The 25,243-nt window shown below is 47.0% G+C and overlaps 1 protein-coding gene across 1 annotated transcript in view; it reads right to left on the bottom strand.

Annotated features, from left to right (window-relative positions):
• Nucleotides 1-24,148: 24,148 nt before the first annotated feature.
• Nucleotides 24,149-25,243, bottom strand: part of PHOX2B (paired like homeobox 2B) — a 3,537-nt gene continuing 2,442 nt past the window's right edge. Inside the window, exon 3 of the mRNA XM_064149192.1 lies at nucleotides 24,149-25,243. This exon is cut by the window's right edge and continues 824 nt beyond it. The gene's annotated coding sequence lies outside the window, so the exon portion shown is untranslated.

A 25,243-nucleotide genomic window follows, 5' to 3' on the forward strand; every position in this document is an offset into this window, starting at 1 on the left:
AGCCTTGAGTAAACTGTTCTAGTGGGAGGTGTCCCTGCCTATGAAACTGGGTGATTTTTGAGGTCCCTTCCAACCCAAACCATTCTGTGATTCTATCTGTGCCCTATCATGGCAAAAGATGAGCAGAGATGGCTTTCTCTGAATCAGACCCAAAGTCCTCCTTGCTGTCTACAACTACCTGAAGGGACATTGTGGAGAGGCTGCTGCTGTGCTCTTCTCACAGGCAGCTGGAGACAGAACAAGGGGGAATGGCCTCAAGCTGAGACTGGGGAGGTTTAGATTGGCCTTTAGGAAAAGGTTTTTCACAGAGAGAGTGGTCAGGCACTGGAATGAGCTGCCCAGGGAGGTGATGGAGTCACCAACCCTGGATGTGTTTAAGGGTGATTTGGATGTGGTGCTTAGGGCTATGGTTTAAGGTGAATCTTGTAGAGTAGGGTTCTAGGTTGGACTTGGTGATCCTGAGGGGCTTTTCCAACCTGGATGCTTCTGTGATTCTGTGATTTTTCCTTGGTGATGCTGGACTGTGGTTCAGACCTTGACTCAATAAAGCAATTGTGTATTGCAAAGCTACAGATGTGCTTGGTAAATTCCATTTCTATGCAGCAAGGATCCTTGAGTTCCATCTTAGTTATGCATATACTAAGGTGTCTCGTTGTCAGGCACTGGGACAGGCAGCCCAGGGAGGTGGTAGAGTCATCACCCTTGGGGGACTTCAAAGAATATGTAGACATGGCACTTCAAGCCATGGTTGGGTGGGCATGGTGGCTCAACTTGATGGCTCTTAGTGGTATTTTCCAACCTTAACTATTCCCTGATGCATCTTGAATCTCAGCAAGTGTGTGGCTTCACCAGGAGCCAGCAGAAAGTTCATGTAAAATTCTAACCTGATCACTATCACCCAGCCACCCCCTTTTTTTTTTTCTCCCTTTTTAATTGGGTCATCAATGGGTGACAGCTCTGGCTTTGTGCCAGCAGCACATCTTGGCTGTTAGGTGGGTCATGGGCAAGTACTGACAACGTAATCCTTTGAGAGCAGGTTGTTATCCCAGTGCCTCAATGGAAATAGTAGGGGGGGTTCCATTATTGCTGTGTCTTCGTCTCTGGATGGCAGGGTCAGCATTGCTCTGTGATGCCAGAGGTGTGCTGGAGTTGCCACAAACCAGTATCAGTGCCATGCTCTGCAGGAACAGCTCCCTGCCACGGGAGGTTGCTCAGAGGCTGAGTTTTGAGCAGCCAGGCAGCTCTTTCCTCTTCAGCAGCTCTGCACCAAGGCTGCTGGGCGCCCAGACCAGCACAGGTTTGGCAATTTGAGACCCTTCTGAGCCAAGTAAAGTGGTGGCAAGCCTGGTATGACACTTCTAGTATTTTCTGGTGAAGGTGCCCTCTGCAGAGAACCTGAAAGGGCACTGGTGAGGGATTGCACGTCACCAGCATGGATTTAATGCCAAAATAATTCTGCAAACCTGATGAAAGGGGAGTTGGGTCACCTGCTCACCTCACCAGCACTTTGCTCTGCAGGTAGAAAAGGCTGCCAGGAGGGCCCTGAGGGAGACCACTCTACTTAAAAGGACCTTGTCACTCCCTGAGTGGGACAAGTGCTTCCTGAGCAGTGGAGTGAGGCTGGGGCGTGTGGAAGAAAGAGGAGGTGCTGTGGGAGAGGGAGAGGGTGTTAGAACTGGAGCCTAAACATTAGGGCAGAGGATATCCTAGGCTAGGGGAGGTGTGCCAGGGGATATTCCATGCAAAGAGGAGTCTGTGCCCCATGGAAAGGGGAACTTGTGCCAGAGGGTAACCCATGCAAAGAGGAATGTGTGCCCCATGGATAAGGGGAACTTGTGCCAGAGGGTAACCCATGCAAAGAGGAATGTGTGCCCCATGGAAAGGGGAACTTGTGCCAGAGGGTAACCCATGCAAAGAGGAATGTGTGCCCCATGGAAAGGGGAACTTGTGCCAGAGGGTAACCCATGCAAAGAGGAATGTGTGCCCCATGGAAAGGGGAACTTGTGCCAGAGGGTAACCCATGCAAAGAGGAATGTGTGCCCCATGGAAAGGGGAACTTGTGCCAGAGGGTAACCCATGCAAAGAGGAATGTGTGCCCCATGGAAAGGGGAACTTGTGCCAGAGGGTAACCCATGCAAAGAGGAAGGTTGCCCTATGGAAAGGGAAACTTGAGCTAGGGATAACCCATGCCAAGAGGGATGTGTGCCCCTTGGAAGGGGGAACTTGTGCCTGGGAGTAATCCATGCAGAGGGCACTCAAAAGGAATGTGTGCCAGAGGATAACTGGTGCAAAGAGGGATGCACCATGCAAAGGGAGATGTGTGCCAGGGGATACCCCATGCAAAAGGGATCTGTGCCAGGTCCTCCAGGAAAGCTCTGTGCCTCCCCTGTGCCCTGTCCAGGTGCAATGCCTCCACTCCTCCTTTTCCCCTGTCACAGCTAGATGGGCTGAGGACTGCATTTCCTCCTCTGCAGCCTTGCTCCAGGACCCAGCCAAACCCCATTTGTTTTTGCTCTGTGTTTTGTCTGTAGCTGGCATTTTGGTGCAGAGAGCATCAGTGAGCACAGCCAGGCACTGCTATCTGCGGAGGCTTCTGGGCACGGTAATAAACAGCAGCAGCTTGCTCATCTCATGAGTATTGATCCTCATCCAGACAACTCTTCTGGGGGATAGTTCAAAGCAGGCAGCTAGCTCTTTGTTTAGAAAATTAGCTTTAGGTACAGCTCTTGCTGCCCAGCTTAGCAAAGATTTGGTCTCAGATGGATCTCCTTCCTGATAATGGGAAGCTGGTTAAGCACTTAATAAACTTTGTGGAGAGCAGGCTGGCCCTGCTTTCCTTCCTTCTTGTCTCTGCTCTCCTGAGAAAGGGTTGGGTAACAGGATGACAAAATGCTTGGGTTTTTTTTTTTTTGCAGTGGCAGATCTCCAGTGAGAATCTGGAGAAACTGGAAGTGAGCAGATGGCCACCACTTGGCTGGGTTTAAAAAAACTATGTGTGTATATATGTGTATAAAATATGGCAGAAAAATGCAGCTCCTGCAGAGGCAAACAGGACTCCTGGGTACCTCTAAAAGCCTCCAGTAGGAATGCAATTTCATCTGAATTTCCTGATAAGGGGAAATGACTCATCTGGAAACCACTCAAGTGGCAAGAAGAGCCTAAAACAGAGCTAGAAAGTTGCTGCCACTCTTCTCATGGTGCAGTGGGTTTGTGTGCTAAACCATGTCCCTCAGCACCACATCTCTACTTCTTTTAAGCACCTCCAGGGATGGGCATTCAACCGCCTGCCTGGGGAGCCTGTTCCAGTCTTAGGGAACCCTTTCAGCTAAGGGTTTCTTCTAATACCCAACCTGAACCCGCCCTAATGCAGCTTCTTGTTGTGTAAGTGGTCTTGTTAGTAGTTTGGAACAAGCCAGCTGACATTGCAAGGGGAGCTCTGACAAAGTGTGCTGCTAACTGATAGAATGACAAGCCTGTTCCAACAGACCAAAGATGAATTCCAAAATCACTTTGCAGCCTCACAAAGCCACTTTCAAACACTTATCTTGGGGTGCAACCTACGTGGGCAGAGTCCAATGGGATGGGGTTCAATAGCTCCAAGTGCTGGTGCTGCACTTTGGCCACAACCCCATGCAGAGATACAGGCTGGGGTGGGAGTGGCTGGAGAGCAGCCAGGCAGAGAGGGATCTGGGGGTGCTGATTGATACCCGCCTGAACATGAGCCAGCAGTGTGCCCAGGTGGCCAAGAGAGCCAGTGGCATCCTGGCCTGCATCAGCAATGGTGTGGCCAGCAGGAGCAGGGAGGTCATTCTGCCCCTGTACTCTGCACTGGTTAGACCACACCTTGAATACTGTGTTCAGTTCTGGGCCCCCCAGTTTAGGAGGGACATTGAGATGCTTGAGCGTGTCCAGAGAAGGGCGACGAGGCTGGGGAGAGGCCTTGAGCACAGCCCTACGAGGAGAGGCTGAGGGAGCTGGGATTGGTTAGCCTGGAGAAGAGGAGGCTCAGGGGTGACCTTATTGCTGTCTACAACTACCTGAGGGGTGGTTGTGGCCAGGAGGAGGTTGCTCTCTTCTCTCAGGTGGCCAGCACCAGAACGAGAGGACACAGCCTCAGGCTGTGCCAGGGGAGATTTAGGCTGGAGGTGAGGAGAAAGTTCTTCCCTGAGAGAGTCATTGGGCACTGGAATGGGCTGCCCGGGGAGGTGGTGGAGTCGCCGTCCCTGGAGCTGTTCAAGGCAGGATTGGACGTGGCACTTGGTGCCATGGTCTGGCCTTGAGCTCTGTGGTAAAGGCTTGGACTTGATGGTCTGTGAGGTCTCTTCCAACCCTGACAATACTGTGATACTGTGATACTGTGTTTATAACCTGCAGAGCTGGGAGGTAGCAGCAGAGACAGCTCAGCCAGCCCCACGTTTCATTCCCCCATTTCTCCTCTGGCAAAGCTGTTCTCTCCCAGAGCATTTCTCATGGATACATGTGGGCACACAGCAGCTGAAAAGGCATTACCTCTGTTGAAGGCAGCAACTAGAGTGCTTTTGCCCACAGCAACATGAGAAGACACGGAAAGGTTTTTGCTGCAGGCTCAGCTCTATTCACCCTGCAGAAAAGCAGCTGCATTTTCCTGATCTTCTTAGAGGAACAGAGGTCTTTTCTTCTTCAGAAACCTTTGCTGGTAGCTTTCTTCTTCAATTTTTTTTAGAACTGTTGATTAGTCTTTTTATGTCCTTCCATGCTTAGCAAATAGGCATTTTTAAGTTGTTTTTTGGTTGGTTCATGGAATCACAGAAGTTCTTAGCTTGGAAAAGCCCTTCAAGCTCATCGAGTCCAGCCAATAGTTTCACACTGACAAGCCCTTGACTAAACCAAATCTCAGCACAACATCTCATCACTGTGAATCACTATGGTTGGAAAGGACCACCAGGATCATCCAGTCCAACCTTCATCCCAGCATCCTTCATCACTAGACCATAGCCTCAAGCACCACATCCACTCTCCTTTTAAGCACCTCCAGGGATGGTGACTCCACCACTTCCCTGGGCAGCCTGTTCCAGTGCCTGACCACCTGCTCAGTCAAGAACTTCCTCCCAATATGCAACCTAAACCTCCCCTGATGCAACTTGAGGCCATTTCCTCTTGTCCTATCATTAGTAACTGGGGAGAAGAGACCAACACCAGCCTCACTACAACCTCCTTTTAGGTAGTTGTAGACGGCAATAAGGTCCTCTTCTCCAGACCAAACAACCTTTTTTTCCTCTGAGCAGTGCAAAGCAACATCTCTCTTGACTGGATGATCCAGTATATGTGCATGTGACTTGATAATCAAAGCTGGATCATAGAATCATAGAATCATAGAATCATAGAATCATAGAATCAACCAGGTTGGAAGAGACCTCCAAGATCATCCAGTCCAACCTAGCACCCAGCCCTGTCCAATCAACCAGACCATGGCACTAAGTGCCTCATCCAGGCTTTGCTTGAAGACCCCCAGGGACGGTGCCTCCACCACCTCCCAGGGCAGCCCATTCCAATGCCAATCACTCTCTCTGTGAAGAACTTCTTCCTAATATCCAGCCTATACCTACCCTGGCACAACTTGAGACTGTGTCCCCTTGTTCTATTGCTGGTTGCCTGGCAGAAGAGTCAACTTCAGAGCTGTGCTCTTTCACGTGGGGCTGTGTGTTAAGCAGACAAAACAACTGAGCAAAGTATTGATGCAGATAAAGAGTTTATGGTGGGAAATTATCACTCAGTACTTGGCTTTTTCCATCCCTCTCTTTATCTTGAATGCTTGTAATCTGCTTACAGCATGAATACATTTCTCTTTGCTTTTCAAATGTCCTCTATACCTACATGTGGCTGCTTTCACCTACTTCTGGGTGACAGTAACCTTCACACACTGCTGGGTGACAATATCCTTCACGCACTGTTAACCCAGGAGCTCGAGGCTTGCAGTGTACTCAGTAAGATTTGACACCAAAGTAATCAACTCCAGCTCCTGCAGCTACAGGCAAGGTAAAATGGAGAAGGTGAATAAATCATCAGGCACAGAAGAGTTGTGATAACTTCCAGGAACTGTGTGTGCCTGTGATGGAAAAATGACTTCATGGAATCATTTTTGGTTAGAAAAGACCTTTAAGAGCAGAGAGTCCAAGCATTCTCTAACCAAGTCTGGTGCCAAGCCACTTCCAAGCATCACACCTCTCCAGCTTTTAAACAGCTAGGAAGGGACCAGGATTCAACCACTCCCCCTGGGAGCCTATTCTAGTGTTTGAGAGTCCTTTCAGTCATGAAGTTTCTTCTAATATCCAACCTAAACCTTCCCTAGTGCAACCTGAGGTCATATCTTCTTGTCCTGTCACTTGGTATTAGGGAGAAGAAACCAAGCCCCATCTGGCTCCAGCCTCCTTTCAGGTAGTTGTAGAGCCCAATAAGGTTTCTCCTCAACCTCCTCTTCTCTAGGCTAAAGAAGCCAGTTCCCTCAGCTGCTCCTCACCAGACCTGTTCTGTAGACCCTTCACCAGCTTTGTTGCCCTTCTCTGGATATACTCCCACACCTCAATGTCCATCTTGTAGTCAGGGGCCCAAAACTGAGCCCAGTGCTCAAGGTGAGGTCTCAGTGCTGAATACAGTGCTGAATACAGGACAGTTGTTTCCCTGGCCCTGCTGGTCACACTATTCCTGAAACAGGCCAGAATGCTGTTGGCAGTGAAAAACAAGAGCTGCAGCACTTCTCCCCTCTTTTTCTCATCTGAGAACATGGCTTGTTTCTTAGTCTTGCCTTGCACACAAATAAAATCTAGCTGTGGCCCCCTGGTCACATCTGCATTAAGCCCTCTATGTCCAGTCTTCCAGCACTGCCAGGGGCTGCTGCCTCTCTGCTTCAGTTTGCTGTCACCATCTGCTGCAGTTTCATTTTTATCTCTCAGAGTATAAGGCATAAATCCAAGGATACCTCTTTTTAGCTGGAAGCCCTTCTCAGTTGATCAAAACAGCACTTCTCAGTGCTTGCTGTTCATCTGCAGCCAGGAAGAAAGGCTGCAGATAAACATCATCACTGCCCACTAGGCTACAGAAAGCTGCATGCAAATGGGGCTCCTGCAGAAACAGGCAAGTGAGAGGATCATAGAATCACTGGTCTGGGTTGGAAGAGAAATTTCAAAGGTCATCCATTCCAACCCCCTCTGCAGTCAGCAGGGGCATCCTCAACTAGATCAGGCTGCCCAGAGCTCTGTTGAGCCTCAGCTTGAATATCTTCAGAGATGGGACCTCAACTACCTACCTGGGAAAACTGTTGCAGAGTTCTACCACTCTAAAGAACCTGTTCCTAACATCTAAATCTACTTCTCTCTAGTCTGAAGCCATTGCCCTTGTCCTGTCACTGCAGGCCTTTGTAAACAGTCTGTCTCCATCCTTCTTGCAGGCCCCCTTCAGGTACTGGAAGGCTGCTGTTAGGTCTCCCCAGAGCCTCCTCTTCTCCAGGCTGAACGCCCCCAGCTCCTTCAGCCTGTCTTTGTAGCAGAGGTGTTCCAACCTTCCAGTCATTTTCATGGCCCTACTCTGGACCTGCTCCATCAGGTCCATGTCCTTCCCCTATTGAGGGCTCCACAGCTGGACACAGGGCTCCAGGGGAGGTCTCACCAGAGCAGAGCAAAGTGATAGAATCACCTCTCTGGATCTACTGGCAGTGCATCTTTTGATGCAGCCCAGGATATGATTGTGGCCCTCTGGGACGATGAAAGCATCCTAAATCTGGCAAAGCTGTGTGCATGCTGCACTGAGAACCTTCATCAAATCCTCATGGCTAGCAAGCCAAATGGGAGAAGACATATTTCTCTACAGGCTGCAATAGTACTTTTCATCATGGGAAGGAAATAAATTCTACAATATCATTTTATTTGTTTGCAGTTTCAAGGCAAGATCTATCTCTTTTGACAGTGCTGGGCTGCAGCTTGAATACACATATCAATTGCTTCCAGTGTATTGCAGTAATATAGAACAGTTCAGAAGAGGCTTTGGGTCTGCTTGAGTAGCACAATGCCTGAGCACTTGGGATGGTTTGGGTGTTCCCCACCCCCACACACACTTTGGAAATCACCCAGACTAGACTCAGCCAGCTCTGGAAATTGAATGCAGCTTATATTTACAGCTTAGCTCAATATACAAGCAGATATTTACAGTATAGACAGAAACAGACAAGGTAAAAGGTAATACAGAAACACAACTCCCCTCCCAGAAAACTGAGTGCCCAGGAGGGGCTCCCAACCACCCTTCCACCTTCTCCCACCCCTCTCAGCCTTACTCCAGTCCCAAGGAAGAATGGAGGTTCACCCAGGAGGTTAGGAAGCAAAGTGAATTAATCAGAGAGATGGCAGAGAGGCTAGAGAAAGGAATTCAGCTCAGGCAATGCCCCAAGAAGTGCCTGTGTTTGGATTCTTGTTCTTATACATCTCAGCAAGCCTATGAGTGAAGTAGACATCACCTTTATTTCTCTTTCACAGCCTGTAATCTAGTTCTTCTCACCAAAACATTCTAGCTAGCTTCAAACTAGCACAGCACTCAACCCCAGGGACTTGGAAACAGGGGGATTTCCAAGAATACCTGACTGAAACCCCCTCAGATAATCAGACAACTTTAGCAGGTTTCATGTCAGGTACCTGGGGCCACTGGTCTATATAAAAACACAGGTACTCAGACCATGGGTTTCAGTTTTTCTACTATTTTTACTTTTTAACTATTTCTACTTTTTGTTTTATGATTTTCAACCATGTTTCAAGTAGCTGAAACACACAAAAAAGTGAGGCTGGCACTTGGGTACTTTTTAGACCACATATTTAATGACTGGGACTTACAGAGTCCATCATCACCAGAGAACAGTAAAGCACTTCATAGAATCATAGCAAAGCACTGGAACAGGCTGCCCTGCCCAGAGAGGTTGTGGAGTCTCCTCTAGAGACTTTCAAGACCTGTCTGGATGTCTTCCTGTGTGACCTGCACCAGATTCTATGATCCTGCTCTGGCAGGGAGCTTGGACTTGATGATCTCCAGAGGTCTCTTCCAACCCATAGAATCCTAGAATCATAGAATCAGCCAGGGCTGGAAGGGACCACAAGGAACGTTTAGTTCCAACCCCCCTACCATGGGCAGGGACACAGCCACAGCCTTATCTAGCCTGGCCTTTTCTAAGCACCATATCCAAACAACCTTTAAATACATCCAGGGTTGGTGACTCCACCACCTTGCTGGGCAGCCCATTCTGGCAGTGTTACATCACCAGCTGGACTCAGTGATCTTCAAGGTCTTTCCCAACTGAAACAACTCTATTACTCTACAGTCTGTGTTCTGACTTACGGCAAATGAGACCTCACAACATGCAGAGTGTTATCAGGAAAGATCTGTTTAATCAGCACTGGGTGACAAGGGGAGGTCCTCCTCCAAAGCCCTTGCACACCTTCACCTTGCTCAAGTGAAATCTTTATGCTATAAAATCATACATATTCTGTACAGGGGTAGGGTTAGTAAAGTTAGTTCCTGGGACTCGTTTCCATAACATCCCACCTCTTCACACATGCTCATTGCCACCTGGTGGTCTCCTTTTGGGGTCTTTGGGAGGAAGGCTGATGTCTTCCTCACTCTGACCTCTCTACTTCTTGTCCACCTGGGGCATCAGTTGTGGGTCACATTCTTGGCTGGAGTCTCCAATGTTCTCACCTTTGAATACAGTATTCTTCTTCTCCATGAGAGTCTTTCAAGACCCTCTCAAGCTTAACCCACCTCCTTTGTGTTTATCTGATTGATGATGCTTTAGATCAGTGCTCACACAGTTAATGATTTAACTAGGTTCCCACACTCTATGTCCTCTATCCCTTCTCTCCATATCACTTCTACAACAAGATTTTGCTGTCTACAACTACCTGAGGGGTGGTTGTGGCCAGGAGGAGGTTGCTCTCTGCTCTCAGGTGGCCAGCACCAGAACAAGAGGACACAGCCTCAGGCTGTGCCAGGGGAGATTTAGGCTGGAGGTGAGGAGAAAGTTCTTCCCTGAGAGAGTCATTGGACACTGGAATGGGCTGCCCGGGGAGGTGGTGGAGTCGCCGTCCCTGGGGCAGTTCAAGGCAAGGTTGGACGTGGCACTTGGTGCCATGGTCTAGCCTTGAGCTGTGTGGTAAAGGGTTGGACTTGATGATCTGTGAGGTCTCTTCCAACCCTGATGATACTGTGAGACTGTGAAGATTTTATGTTGAAAACCAAAAATAACCCAGCTTTGCCAGGCTGCAGGCATTGCAGACCTCATTGCTGTCTACAACTACCAGAAGGGACATTATGGAGAGGCTGCTGCTGTGCTCTTCTCACAGGTTATTGGAGACAGAACAAGGGGGAATGGCCTCAAGCTGAGACTGGGGAGGTTTAGGTTGGACATTAGGAACAAGGTTTTTGTGGAGAGAGTGGTCAGGCACTGGAATGAGCTGCCCAGGGAGGTGTTGGAGTCACCAACCCTGGATGTGTTTAAGGGTGATTTGGATGTGGTGCTCAGGGCTATGGTTTAAGGTGAATGTTGTTGAGTAGACTCTAGGTTGGACTTGGTGATCCTGAGGGGCTTTTCCAACCTGGATGTTTCTGTGATGTATTTTCTGGACTGGGCTTACTGTTGGGTGAGGACATTAAACGGTTAAAAGGATTCTTTCATCTCAATGAATTCTCCACTAGAAGAAAACAAACAAACAAGGTAAAAACTGCCTGGATGGTGCTGTTAGTTCGAGTCATGACAAGTGTTGTGACGGTGACTGCTGCCACCCAGCTAAAGGACTGAGGCACTTTGTAAATCAAATTTCAGGCAAAGAGATTGGTTTGCTAAACCTCCCCGGCGCGGAGTCACGAGCTGTCAGAGTGCGTTAGCGTTCTGGGGCTGGAGTAAAAAGCAAAACAAATTAAGATGTTTAACAGCTGAAATCTGAAACAAAATTGTGTTTAATGCTGAAAATCTTGTTAACATATTTTCAGGCTTCCCTTTCCCCAGATATTAAATCTCTCTGTGTGTGTGTGTGTGTGTGTGTGTGTTTGCGAGCATCTTTTTATCACACTTAGCAACCTGCTGCGGGAGAAGCAGCAGCATATGGTAAGGAAGAGCATCTCACTCTGCATGCAAAAGCTTCTTTAGCCTTGCTGCAGCACACAAGGAGATTCTCAAGACCAAGGAAGAAGCGCAGCTGGAATTCCACATGTGTCTGTAGTGACAGCAGTGGGTCCAAATGGAAGGCTACCCATGTTGCAGCATTTCATGTGAGGGGCAGTTTGAACTCCAAAAGCGGTCGGGTTTATCCTTTCATATTGGCTCCCACAATGAAAGAACCATTAAGGGCTTTAGTGATCTTCCAAGGCTCTGCTTCCAACAGAAAATTGGCTCCTTCTCTTTGGCCACAAGACCAGTTTTTAATTGAATTTCGAGAGATGATGGATGTTGTACTTTATTCCAAGTCTATATGCTAAATTAACAAGGCTGTCTGCTTAGCTTCCTCTTTTGAAATCACATTGAGATGAGTTTCTGCTAATTCTCTTACACAGAGCATTAGACATGTGAACTGAGTCCTTATTCAAGGGTTGAAATAAGAGGCTTTTTTTTTTTGTTGTTTTGGCCAAGGTTATTACTTTGGATAATAAATAGGAGCTGGGAGGAACTGGGAGCGACAATAATTTGCTTTCTGAGAAGGATTTACCAGCGGAACCTTTTCAAATGGAATAAAACTAAATTTAACATAAATTTTCAGCAAATGATATGGAAGTTATTAGTTAACACTTAAAAAAATCTCATCTTGGAACAAGGATCATTCCATTAATACTGTAGATTTAGTGTTTGTGATCTTCTCCAGGCTTTTTCCAGTCTCTTGAAAGATATTAGGAAAACCCCTCAGGACTATTTGAGACTACAAATATGTTTAACCTGAATTAGAATCATAGAATCAAGCAGGTTGGAAGAGACCTCCAAGATCATCCAGGCCAACCTAGCACCCAGCCCTATCCAATCAACCAGACCATGGCACTAAGTGCCTCATCCAGGCTTTGCTTGAACACCTCCAGGGACAGTGACTCCACCACCTCCCTGGGCAGCCCATTCCAATGCCAATCACTCTCTCTGGCAACAACTTCCTCCTAACATCCAGCCTAGACCTCTCCTGGCACAACTTGAGACTGCGTCCCCTTGTTCTGTTGCTGGTTGCCTGGGAGAAGAGACCAACCCCACCTGGCTACAGCCTCCCTTCAGGTAGTTGTAGACAGCAATGAGGTCATCCCTTCCCTCCATCCTGGCTGCTGCACCACACAGCTTGGTGTTGTCAGCAAACTTGCTGAGGCTGCACTCAATGCTTCTGTCCATGGCATCAACAAAGATGTTGAACGAGACTGGTCCCAGGACTGATTCCTGAGGGACTCCACTTGTCCCTGGCCTCCACTTGGCCATGGAGCCACTGACAGCCACTCTTTGGGTGTGGCCATCAAGCCAGTTCTTTATCCATCTCGTGGTCCACCCATCAAACCCATGTGTCTCCAGCTTGGAGAGCAGGATGTGGTGTGGGACAGCATCAAAGGCCTTGCTCATGCCCAGGTAAATGCCATCAGTTGCTCACCCCTCATCTATTCACGTTGTGACCTGTTCATAGAAGGCCACCAGGTTTGCCAGGCAGGATTTGCCCTTGCTGAAGCCATGCTGATTGTAGCCAATCACCTCTTCACTATTCTCCTGTCCCAGTAGTGCCTCCAGGAGCATCTGCTCCATGATCTTACCAGGCACAGAGGTGAGACTGAGTGGCCTGTAGCTCCCTGGGAATATCACACGTTCAGCATACCTGGAAAATGGTAACAGAGTGTGGAAAAGCTTGTTTGGGTCTTTATCCAGCTGTGATTATGCTTCCCACTGGAAGCTTATTAAACAGAACAGGAATAAAATGCCAATTCTTTCTCATGGTCCTGTACTTCGATCCTAACCTGTGTCAGACACCAGCCTCCTCCTCCTCCTGTCTTGCACAGGGGCTGTCAAACACTCCCTTTTGTTAATGTTTTGTGCAACAACAGAATGACTCAGGACCAGCTTTAATTACAGCTGTAGCCTGAATGATCCTGCAGAGCAGATCATTAGATCCCAGGAGAAGCTAATGGCTTATCTGTTTTGTCTAATTTGTCTATCTTCTTTTCCATCAGCTTTCCATCAGTGTCAATCTCATTTGTTTGAGTTGTGTGCTGGTGAAATCACCATCCAGCCTGGGGATGTGTACTGCAAACAAAAACCCCACCCCAACTGTTTAAATTACAGTGACAAACACAGCAGGGTTTTTTTGGAGCTATTTCTTTAGAACAACAAATAGATGTGGGGGGTTAAATACTGTACCCTCACTGAGCTGCAATGTGATGAGTAGTAACTGGTGCTTTTTAATAGCTGTTTTCCTGACTGTGGCACAAGCAATTAAATAGAATCATAGAATCAGTCAGGGTTGGAAGGGACCACAAGGATCATCTGGTTTCAACCCCCCCTGCCATGGGCAGGGACACCCTACCCTAGAGCAGGCTGCCCACAGCCTCAGCCAGCCTGGCCTGAAACACCTCCAGGGATGGGGCATCAACCACCTCCCTGGGCAACCCATTCCAGCCTCTCACCACTCTCATGCTCAACAACTTCCTCTTCAAATCCAGTCTCAACCTACCCATCCCCAGCTTTGCTCCATTCCCCCCAGTCCTGTCACTCCATGAGGGCCTGAAAAGTCTCTCCCCAGCTTTTTTGTAGGCCCCCTGCAGATACTGAAAGGCCACAAGAAGGTCACCTTGGAGCCTCCTCTGCTCCAGCCTGCACAGCCCAAACTCTTTCAGTCTGTGCTCACAGCAGAGCTGCTGCAGCCCTCTGAGCATCCTCATGGCCCTGCTCTGGACACACTCCAGCATCTCCACATCCCTCTTGTAATGGGGGCTCCAGAACTGGATGCAGTACTCCAAGTGAGGTCTCACAAGAGTGGAGCAGAGGGGATTTATGCCTTCTGAGATGAAACCTGGACACATAATAACTTCTGCCAGGCACCCTGCAACAGGACAAGGGGACACAGGCTCAAGTTGTGCCAGGGGAAGTCCAGGCTGGATGTTAGGAGGAAGTTGTTGGCAGAGAGAGTGATTGGCATTGGAATGGGCTGCCCAGGGAGGTGGTGGAGTCGCTGTCCCTTGAGGTATTCAAGCAAAGCCTGGCTGAGGCACTTAGTGCTGTGGTGTAGATGACTGGCTAGGGCTGGGTGCTAGGTTGGCCTGGATGATCTTGGAGGTCTCTTCCAACCTGGCTGATTCTATGATTCTAACCCTCTGGCAGACAACCTGTGAAAGCGAGTGATAGTCTCAGTATCTTATGCAACAGCCAGTGCTGCTGTTAGTACTGAGCTTGTTAAACTCACAAATCCCCATGATTCTGAAAGGACAAATAGAAGCAACTCCTCTACAAGTACATTTTCCTCTCACAGCTCTTTGAACAATGAAGCATCGAGGCTTTGTGAGCATTTGGGGCATTTTGAGACCTGTCATCGTAGCCATTAGGAGGATATTATGGGGTGACCTCATTCATGTTTATCAATATGTAAGGGGTGAGTGGCAGGAGGATGGAGCCAGGCTCTGCTGGATGATGCCCAGGGACAGAACAAGGGGCAGTGTGTGGAAGCTGAGGCATAGGAGGTTCCATGTGAATCTGAGGAAGAGTTTTTTTCCCTGTGAGGGTGGCAGAGCACTGAAACAGGCTGCACAGGGAGGTTGTGGAACTTCCCTCTCTGGAGATGTTCAACAACCATCTGGATGCATTCCAGCATGATCTGCTCTAGGTGATCCTGCTTTGGCAGGAGGCACCAGATGATCTTTTGAGGTCTCTTCCAGCCCCTGACATTCTGTGATTCTATAATTCTATGCAATTGTTCCAGGGGAGGTTTAGCTTGAATATTAGGGAGGTTTTCTTTGTTGAAAGAGTACTCAAGCATTGGAACATGGAGGTGGAGCCACTGTCCCTGGAGGTGTCCAACAACTGTGTGGATATGACATTTCAGGACATGGTTTAATGGCCATGGTGTGCTTAGGTTGACAGTTGGACTCAGTGATGTTAGAAGCCTTTTCCAATCAAAACAATTCTATCATTCCATGATTTCTTGGTCCAGTGGAACCTGTGGTTGCTGTGTTAGAAGTAGTTACCAGGGAAGTGAATAAATTGCATTGCTAGCACACCTGCCCCTGAGAAAAAAAATCCATACACCTCAAAGAGCTCATGTCTCAGCTTTTATTTCTGTGCAGAGAAATCTGGGAGGCATGACTCCCCCTCAGACACCAGCATACTCCCAGCTGAAACCCATGCTCTTTCCTGCCCACAACTGTGACACTGAGGGAGCCTAACATCTATGTGACCCTCTGATACACCATTCTGAAAACACATCCCACGTGGCTAATTTAACACTGGGAGCAAAAGGAGATGACAGGATCTAAACTGCTCTGGGCAATGTAGATAGAATACACAAATGAGGTTTTGAGCCCACCCTTAGAGGCCATGGAGATGTTTCAGTGGCATCACAGCTGTACTGACAAGTGTAGCAGTGGGATTTCAAGACTTGGTGTAGTAAGTGTGGTGGTGTTGGGCTGATGCCGTGATTGAAGAGACAGGGAGCAGCTTGATGTAAGCCAACTTCTGTTTATTGTACCTTCAGCACTTGGTTATATACCTTAACACACAAGCTAAAAGATCATGCCAGATCCTAATTGGTCATTAAGACAGACCTCAGTACATACCTCATTAAGACAGACCTCGTGTGTTAGCAACTAGGTAAGCAAAGGTTAACAAAACCCCAGGCTCATGTTCCACATAACTCTGTCTGCTGCGACAATCTTTAAGGTCATTTTTGACCCTCTCTTTACTTAACTCAGTACTTTTCCCCTTTATACATTCTGAACCCATGGCTTATGTTCCAATATGTCAAGATCAAGCAACTGTACAGCACTGAAAGTCCTACCATTCCAAACAGACTGACTTGATGATCTTAGCAGTCTTCACCGACCTTAATGACTCTATGATTCTGTGTCTCCCCCTCTCCTTTTCTACTGTCAAAGGACTGAGAAAGGAAAGTTTTTAAAGGCCTCCTGCCCACTCTGCCCACAAATGGTGTAATTCTGTTGGGGACCTTTTGGCAATGAATTGATCTGATCCAGTTTTTAACCCTGCTACCCCAGCTAAACATCTCTAAAGAGACTTTCTCCTGCTGGTGTAATTCTGTTGGGGACCTTTTGGCAATGAATTGATCTGATCCAGTTTTTAACCCTGCTACCCCAGCTAAACATCTCTAAAGAGACTTTCTCCTGCTGGTGTAATTCTGTTGGGGACCTTTTGGCAATGAATTGGTCTGATCCAGTTTTTAACCCTGCTACCCCAGCTAAACATCTCTAAAGAGACTTTCTCCTGCTGGTGTAATTCTGTTGGGGACCTTTTGGCAATGAATTGATCTGATCCAGTTTTTAACCCTGCTACCCCAGCTAAACATCTCTGAAGAGACTTTCTCCTCCCACAGTGGATTTCAGCTTTGGTATAAAGTGTCTCCCAGACTGTGGTTTTATTCTTAAGAGTAGTGCACTGATTAGATCCCACTGAAACCAGTGCTGGCTGAAACTTCTCAGTAGTGGCAGGCTCAGAAAAACCTCATGTGTTGGTGTACAGCACAAGATCCTTCACACTGTGCTAGGACCCTCTGCTCTGGTGAGGCCACACTTCAAAGACTAGGTTCAGTTCTGGGTCATGCAGGAAGGACATTGAGGTGGCAAAGCAGGTCCAGAGAAGGACAACAAAGCTGGTGGAGGATCTGGACAACAGGGCTTGTGAGGAGCAGCTGGAGGGGACTGGGGTTGCTCAGTCTGGAGAAGAGAAGGCTGAGGGAAGACCTTCTTGCTCTCTACAACTCCCTGAAAGGAGGTCGGAGCCACCTGGGGATTGGTCTCTTCTTCCAATTAAGTAGTGACAGGACAAGAGGAAATTGCCTCAAGTTGACCAACAGAGGTTTAGATTGGATGTTAGGAAAAATGTCTTTACTGAAAGAGTGGTCAGGCACTGGAACAGGCTGCCTAGGGAGGGTGTGGAGTCTCCTTTTCCAGAGGCTTTCAAAACCCTTCTGGATGCATTCCTGTCCAGCCTGTCCTAGGCAGTCCTGCTTTCAAAGGGGGATTGGACTCAAACTCTGGAGGTACTTTTCAACCCCTACCATTCCATGACTCTCTGTGATTTCCTAACTACAACTATTTACATTCCACCATGAGGGTGGTGAGACACTGGAACAGGTTGCCCAGAGAGGTGGTGGAAGCCTCATCCCTGGAGGTTTTTAAGTCCAGGCTGGATGTGGCTCTGAGCAACCTGATCTAGTGTGAGGTGTCCCTGCCCATGGCAGGGGGGGTTGGAACTCTGTGATCGTTGAGGTCCCTCACAGTTCTGTGATTCATGGTCAACAAAGTCAACACAGAGCTCCTCTTACTTTTCTGTAACTATTCAAGAAGATTCTTCAACTGTGCCAATGATTCTCATGTAGAAAATCCTGAGAATAAAAGAGCAGTGACCTCAGCACTGGCAAGGAATTAAGTCTATAATCTAATAGGGGTTCTTTTTTTCCCTTTCTAAATAATGGGATTCTATTAGACCAAACTGTAGTCTCATCTTAATGATAATTTATAGTAGAGCATCTCTGAATTCTGCCTTTTATAAATCACTGAGAATTGCAACACACAGCTCTGTAATTGGATCTCCTCTTGTATTGTTAATATTTTACATTGTTGGGGGAAGCTCCTTTGTGTTCAGGACTCACATGTAAGCAGGTTTAGAAATTACAGGGGGGTTAATATGCCTATTGAAATATTTGAATTGCTAAAATGTTTTCATTTTTAATCACAGGAATGTCAGGGGTTGGAAGAGACCCAAAGAGATCATTGAGTCCAACCCTCCTGCCAGAGCAGCACCACACAATCTAGCTCAGATCAGAGGAATGCATCCAGACAGGGCTTAAAAGTCTACAGAGGAGACTCCACAACCTCTCTGCAGAGCCTGTTCCAGGGCTCTGGGACCCTTACAGTAAAGAAGTTCCCCCTTGTGTTGAGGTGAAACCTCATTTCACCGTTACCATTCACCAAACAAAACACCCAAACCATTACTTTCTAAGTCTAATAACATCATTTTAAACCTATGAGGTCTTATACTAATTATCCCAGACAAATTTGTTCAGAGTGTGTACAATTTCCAAGGCAAACTTGGTCTCAAATTTATGCATGTGTCTCAAAATCACTCACCAAAGCTCCAAAACAAAAAGTTCCATTTGATGAGCTCTGAAAGGAAATAATTAAGGATAATTAATGCCCACATTGACGTTTAAAATGTATTAGTGGAAGGCACCAGTGAAAGTATTGATCGGTGAAAGTAATCAGTAATAACAGGAAAAATTAATCACTTTTGGAGATGTATTTGATTTCAGCTGTGGAATGCACTTTGGGCTAGGATAGAAGGTGCCCCCATGAGCATAGCAGGGATTATTGCCCACCAGAATGGACAATGAAGAAATGTATGTAAGGGACATTTAGGAGGCCATGATTTCACTTGCCCTTAGAATATAGGAAAATAGTCACTGATGGCAGCCCAGAACTTCTGAACTACAGATTGGCATCCTGGCCTGGATCAGGAACAGTGTGGCCAGCAGGACAAAGGAGGTTATTCTTCCCCTGTGCTCAATACTGGTCAGGCCACACCTTGAGTGCTGTGTCAAGTTCTGGACCCCTCAATTCAAGAGAGATGTTGAGATATGGTCTAGCCTTGGGCACTGTGGTAAAGGGTTGGACTTGATGATCTGTGAGGTCTCTTCCAACCTTGGTGGTGATACTGTGATATTGGAACGTGTGAGGAGCTGGTAAGGTGCCTGGAACACAAACCCTATGAGGAGAGGCTGAGGGACCTGGGGGTGTGCAGCCTGGAGAAGAGGGAAGCTCAGGGGTGACCTCATTGCTGTCTACAGCTACCTGAAGGGAGGCTGTAGCCAGGTGGGGTTAATCTCTTCTGCCATACAACCAGCAATAGAACAAGGGGACACAGTCTCAAGTTGTGCCAAGGAGGTCTAGGCTGGATGTTAGGAGGCAGTTCTTGCCAGAGAGAGTGATTGGCATTGGAATGGGCTGCCCAGGGAGGTGGTGGAGTCGCTGTGCCTGGAGATGTTCAAGCAAAGCCTGGATGAGGCACTTAGTGCCATGGTCTGGTTGACTGGCTAGGGCTGGGTGCTAGGTTGGTCTGGCTGATCTTGGAGGTCTCTTCCAACCTGGTTGATTCTATGATTCTATGAAAACCCAATTCTGGAATTCATCAGTAATGAGTGATTTAAAAGAACACACAAGAAATAGTTTGGGTGGAAAATATTTAAGATCTCATATTTAAAAATAGATGTTGGCTTAGACCTTGAAATGAGTGGATTTATATCCAACATTTTTTGGAGTGTTTCATTAACCTGTATTGTTCTCCATGGATATTCTCAGTCAAGAACATGTTTCTTTGCAGAATTCAGCTAAAAAGCTCAACCTCAACCAAATCCTGTGGCAATCATTTGATTAACTTGAAGCTGGATGTATTCCCTTTACCGGGTTTAAAGCTGCTAAGGCAGGAATCAAATGATCACACTGTCAGGTGTTATCCTACACATTTTTTTGTCTCCAAGACAAAGTTAAAATTGAATTCGAGTGATGTGGTGAGTGAAATGTTAGATTGAATGGGTGAAACCCAAAAGTGCCTGATTCAACCTGTCCAGGGCAGTAGCTCTGAGGAAAAAGGCCTGGGAGTCCTGGTAGACAATCATGAGCTGGCAGCATGCCCTCGCAACCAAGAAAGCAAATGGCATCCTGGGATGCTTTAAGAGGAGTGTGGCCAGTAGGTCCAGGGAGGTTCTCCTCCCCCTCTACTCTGCCCTGGTGAGGCCTCACCTGGAGTATTGTGTCCAGTTCTGGGCACCACAGCTCAAGAAGGACAAAGAGCTTCTGGAGAGAGTCCACCATGGGACTACTAAAATGATTAGGGGACTGGAACACCTGTCCTAAGCATAAAAGCTCAGAGAGATGGATCTGTTCAGCTTAGGGAAGAGGAGGTTGAGGGAGATTTATTAATACTTACAATATCTAAGGGATAGGTGTCAAGAAGATGGGGACAGACTCTTCTCAGTGGTCCCCAGTGACAGGACAAGAGGTAACGGACAGAAACCTGAACATGGAAAGTTCAGCCTAAACACGAGAAGGAACTTCTTTATTTTGAGGCTGGTAGAAGTACTGAAACAGCCTTCCAAGAGGGGTGGTGGAGTCTTCATCTCTGGATACTTTCAGTGCCCACTTGGGTGTGTTCCTGTGTGGTCTGCTTTAGGTGATTCACCTCTGGTGGAGGGGTTGCACTTGATGATCTTCCGAGGCCCCTTCCAACCTCTACCATTCTGTGATTCATGTATACAGGACAGAACACTCTCTTGTTAATGCAAACAGCTTCTCCACCTCTCTTGGATGATGTATGCCCTCCATCATTCTTGGCATTTTGCTGTGAATGCCACTAGATTTTCTGGTGAATCAGCCCAGACATACTTTAGGAGTGCCACACTGCCAGTGGGAAGTGAACATGATGGAAGTGAAGGGCGTAGATGCCTAGATAGGCACATCCTCTTTTATTCTGCAACAAGACAAAACCACCCACACTATGTCTGTCTTTATGCCTCCACAGAGATATTCCTAAGGATTGTTTAACCACAGAATGGGGTTTTTTGGTTGGAAAAAACCCTGATTTGGTTGGAAAATTAGATTGGTGATAATTAGATCTGTGCATTTAAAGCATCACTCTTGTAAAACAGCCTGTCATGAGTGCATTCAGTACCAGCAGATATGGTTTTAACTACTGCTCTTCCTTCCAAATGTAAAGACTTGGTGATGAGAGATGCAGGGACACTCACTTTGTAAAGCAAATGTGTGACTTTGGAATTAAAGTGAGAAGGGGGGGGTTCCTCAGATGTTTACATCTCAGATGTGGTGGCATGTTGTTTGCACTGTTACCTTTGGAGATTCCTGAACAACTTATTTTCAGAGCTCATCTCTTTTGATAACCTTTCTGAAGAGTATTTTGGTAGCTGTTTCTAGAAACAGTTTGGCATTGTGAAATTGACACAGGGCCAGGAGCTTTTGAGGTCTCCTTACAGAGCTGCTTTGAGGTGATTATTTGGAACTATGATGTGAGAATCCTAAGGTTAAAACAAAACAAAACAAAACATGCATATAAATATATAAGGGATGGAGGTCATGAGGATGGGGCTGGAATCTTTTCAGCAGCGCCCAATGATAGAGCAACAGGCAATGGGTACAAACTAGAACACAGGAGGTTTCATCTGTGCTCAAAGAGAAATGTCTTTACTTTGAGGGTGACTGAGCCTTGGAACAGGCTGCCTGCAGAGGTCATGGATTCTCCTTCTCTGGAGGCTTTCAAAACCTTCCAGGATGCATTCCAGTGCAACCTTATCTAGGCATACCTTGCTCTAGCAGGGGGGGGTGGGATAGATGATCTCCAGAGGTCACTTTCAACCCCTACCATTCTATGATTCAAAAATAACCTGCAATTTGTGACAGCCTGTGAGGTATATCTGTGTAGCTGTACATCGTATTGAACTCCATTCATGCTGTGATCATAGAATCACCAAATCATAGAATTATTTTGGTTAGAAAAGACCTCCAAAATCATCAAGTTCATCAACCCAACACCACCATGGCCATTAAACCATATTCCAAAGTACCACGTCCACATGTGTCTTGAACCTCTCCAGGGGGAGTAACTCCAGCACCTCCCTGGGCAGCCTATTTCACTGCTTTACTACTCTTTCTATAAAGAAAGATTTCCTAATATCCAATCTAACCTTCCCCTGGCACAATTACTCCATGGCCCTCCTCTAGTTTCAATGCCCCTAAAGGTCAACAAATATCCTGCAGATTATTAATAATCCTTTTCAAACTCCTGCCTTTGAGGAGAGGCAGGAGAAATAAACTTCACATATTTCCAAACCATCCATTTCTACCTGGCTGAGCAATCACAGAGACTGATGAACCCATCTGTCACAGGCAGGCTGGTCCTTACCAATGAAGGGTGCTGTATGCCTCAGGCCTCCCATGGTTCACTGTGCTGTAGGAGTGACAAGAACATGGAAAACATGTTTGGGAAAGGATTTATGGGAGAGTAAGTGACAGAAGTTTCCAAGAAGGACAAACGAGAAGCTTAGATGGGTGGAAAATGGTGATCAGAAATAGAAGTAATCCTAGGTCTGTATGAAACATCAGTAAGAGAGACACCACAGTGTTTGGTACTGTGCTGGTGTCCCTTTCACAAGGCATCTTCAGAAACAGGAAAGAGTGGTTCCAGCTCTGGAAAAGATTTTAAAGGTTTGAGCCTCAGGCAGTGTGGGAGGTGCAGAGGACACATGCCTGTTTGGTTTATCAGGAAGAAGACAGATCAAGATGCAAATCATTTTACAGCAGAGTAAAATCAAAAGAGAGAAAAGATCTAGCAGACATGTAGCTCCAATGTTGGAAGATGAAGTCTTCATCTTAGAAACAAACCCCAAGCCATAGCAGACAAAATAGTGAACTTGGCAAAAAAATACCCAAAGTAACATGTTGTTATCTCTTAATGCTTTCAAATCATGACTGCATGCCATGAAATGGAAGCTGATCATCTCCACACAGCAAGGCCTGACCAGAAGAGGTATCTTTGAATTGGTTTAGAGGTCTGGCCTCTTCTGAGAGCTCAAGGACCATCTCTGCATCCACCAGATGGACTGAGCCCTGCAGCTTCTCCAGCAGGAAACTTTTTCCACGTAGATCACTGTTAGCAGAGCTGCACCGCAGTCAACAGCTGAGTGATTCCTAGAGGTATCGTTTACTTTGAACAAAGATATTCCTAGGTCACGAAAGGACTTTTGGAAGCAAAAGTAAAGCAGCAAAAGTTAGCCACGTTATCACAAAACGTGTGTTGGAGAAATATGTACGAGCTTGGTTGGTTGTTTTTCCCCTCCAGAAAATAGACTGCATGTTTTATTCGCAGCATTTAAAACCTGATCGTTGGAGCACTGTTATTAGGGAAGCAATTAGGGACATGGCACTTCTCCCATTTCCCCTGGCACCTTCTCCCCAGCACCCTGACCCCGCAGAGCAGTGCTCTTGACATATTCACTTCTTGGCAAAACCCCAAATAGTCGGAGTTGTTGGGGTTTTTTTTAATTCTTTCCCACTGACTTTGAGAGTCAGAGAGAGTTCATGGCCCCGGCAGGGACGTGCAGGGGCAATCTCGGAAGGGTGGCACCGGGCTCCGCTGCACCCCCTCCCCCGCCCAGGGCTCTTTCGGTCCTTCTCGCGGCCGGAATCCCGCCTCTGTCCCCGAGGAGTTTTGGTGGAGCTCGATGCCAGCTCGACTTGGTGAGGGGTGTCTGCTGGTACCCTGCGCCCTGCGGGGGTCTGACGCGCCGACCCCGCTGCCCTCTTCCCACGGAGCAGAACCGGCCGAGCTGCGGGGGAAGCGGCAAGGCTGCGGCCGGGCTGATCTGGGCGCTCTCGCTGCCTCGGTAGAAGCAGAAGCAGCATATCCTAAATCCATTTTAACTTTCATGTGTTGCTAGAATGGCTGGCCACAGCTCTCACTAACCTGCAGGGTGCTCCGTACCTACTGGCAAACCAGACCTGGAATTTGTGTGCCTGTGTGTCCCACCTTCGTTTTTCTTTTTTCTTCATAACGCATATCGCTTAATATTGGCCAGCTCCAACTTTCGATGTGGCTCAAAAGGTCAGATCTGGCGCATCTTCCGCCCTCCCCCCCCTCTAATTATCCTGTTTGCAAATAATTAATAACAGCACGATTAGGCAGCAGTGCTGGGACCCACGCTGATGGGATTTCTTTGATGGTAAAAGAGATTAAAAATAATGCTGCCGAGCCCATCTCCTTTAGATGACTCAGTCTTGTGATGTGCGAGTTGTCTTTGTCAGGGAAAAAAAAAAGGACCCCCCCGAGACCTTCCTCCCGCAAAAAAACAAATACCCACAATAAATCCCTAACGAGAAGTCAGGAGAGCCGCAGTGCTATGTTTGCTTTTGGTTTTTATTATCAACAATTAATTAATGGTACACTCTTGGAAAACTATATGCACATGTAGAAATATTTTCCCCCTTTTAAATAGAAGCATTCATTTGAACCACGTATAAATAAATCTGAAAACCCTGAACATAATTTATGACGGTTATGCTCACGAACATATTCCAACAGGTAGGGAAAGAAGAAAAACAACCCCCCAAAAAAAATATAAATGAAAAGGTAAAAAAGAAGAAATGAAAAGGTTAAAAAGAAGAAACGAAAAGGTAAAAAAGAAGAAATGAAAAGGTTAAAAAGAAGAAACTAAAAAGGTAAAAAAGAAGAAATGAAAAGGTAAAAAAGAAGAAACGAAAAGGTAAAAAAGAAGAAACGAAAAGGTAAAAAAGAAGAAATGAAAAGGTAAAAAAGAAGAAATGAAAAGGTTAAAAAGAAAAATTATGATCATAAATGAGACGACATGCAACCGATTAAAAAGTAAAGCAAAAAACGCTGCCTGAACCTGGTCTCTCTAAACGCAAAGGGAAGGAACGGAACCCGTGAGAACTTTAATTTCTCCATAAAGACACGCCATAGAGACTACGAGAAGGGAAAACATTATTTATACGGTCAACTAGACAAGTCTGTACTGATATTGACACTATACAGCTGAGTCACAGAACACAGTCGTAGAAAGACACGGAAAAAGAGAAAAAGCATTTAGCTGTCAACATTCAACTAAGAGCTATAGTTTGTGCCTTTTCAAAGGAAATTAGAAAACCCTAAACGGAGATGCCTAAAAACTGCGTGAACTTTGTCATCGTAATCATAATAATAATAATTAATAATAATAATAATAATAATAATTAATAATAAATACAAGCCGGCCGCCCTGCGGGCCCTGCAAAGGGACTGGATCCGCGGTTGGGAGGCGGCAGCCAGGGCCGAGCCCGGCGGTGAGCCGGTGGCGGCGGCAACGGAGAGACTCAGGACCCAACCGAGGGACAGTGACATCGGACGGCGGAGGAAGAAACGACCCGACTCCACCGCGGGGCGCTGGACCGGGGGGGCGGTGAGGGGGTGGTGGAGGTGGGAAGGGAATGGAGAAGA

The sequence above is a fragment of the Pogoniulus pusillus genome, chromosome 9 (assembly GCF_015220805.1).
Source record: "Pogoniulus pusillus isolate bPogPus1 chromosome 9, bPogPus1.pri, whole genome shotgun sequence".
NCBI lineage: Eukaryota > Metazoa > Chordata > Aves > Piciformes > Lybiidae > Pogoniulus > Pogoniulus pusillus.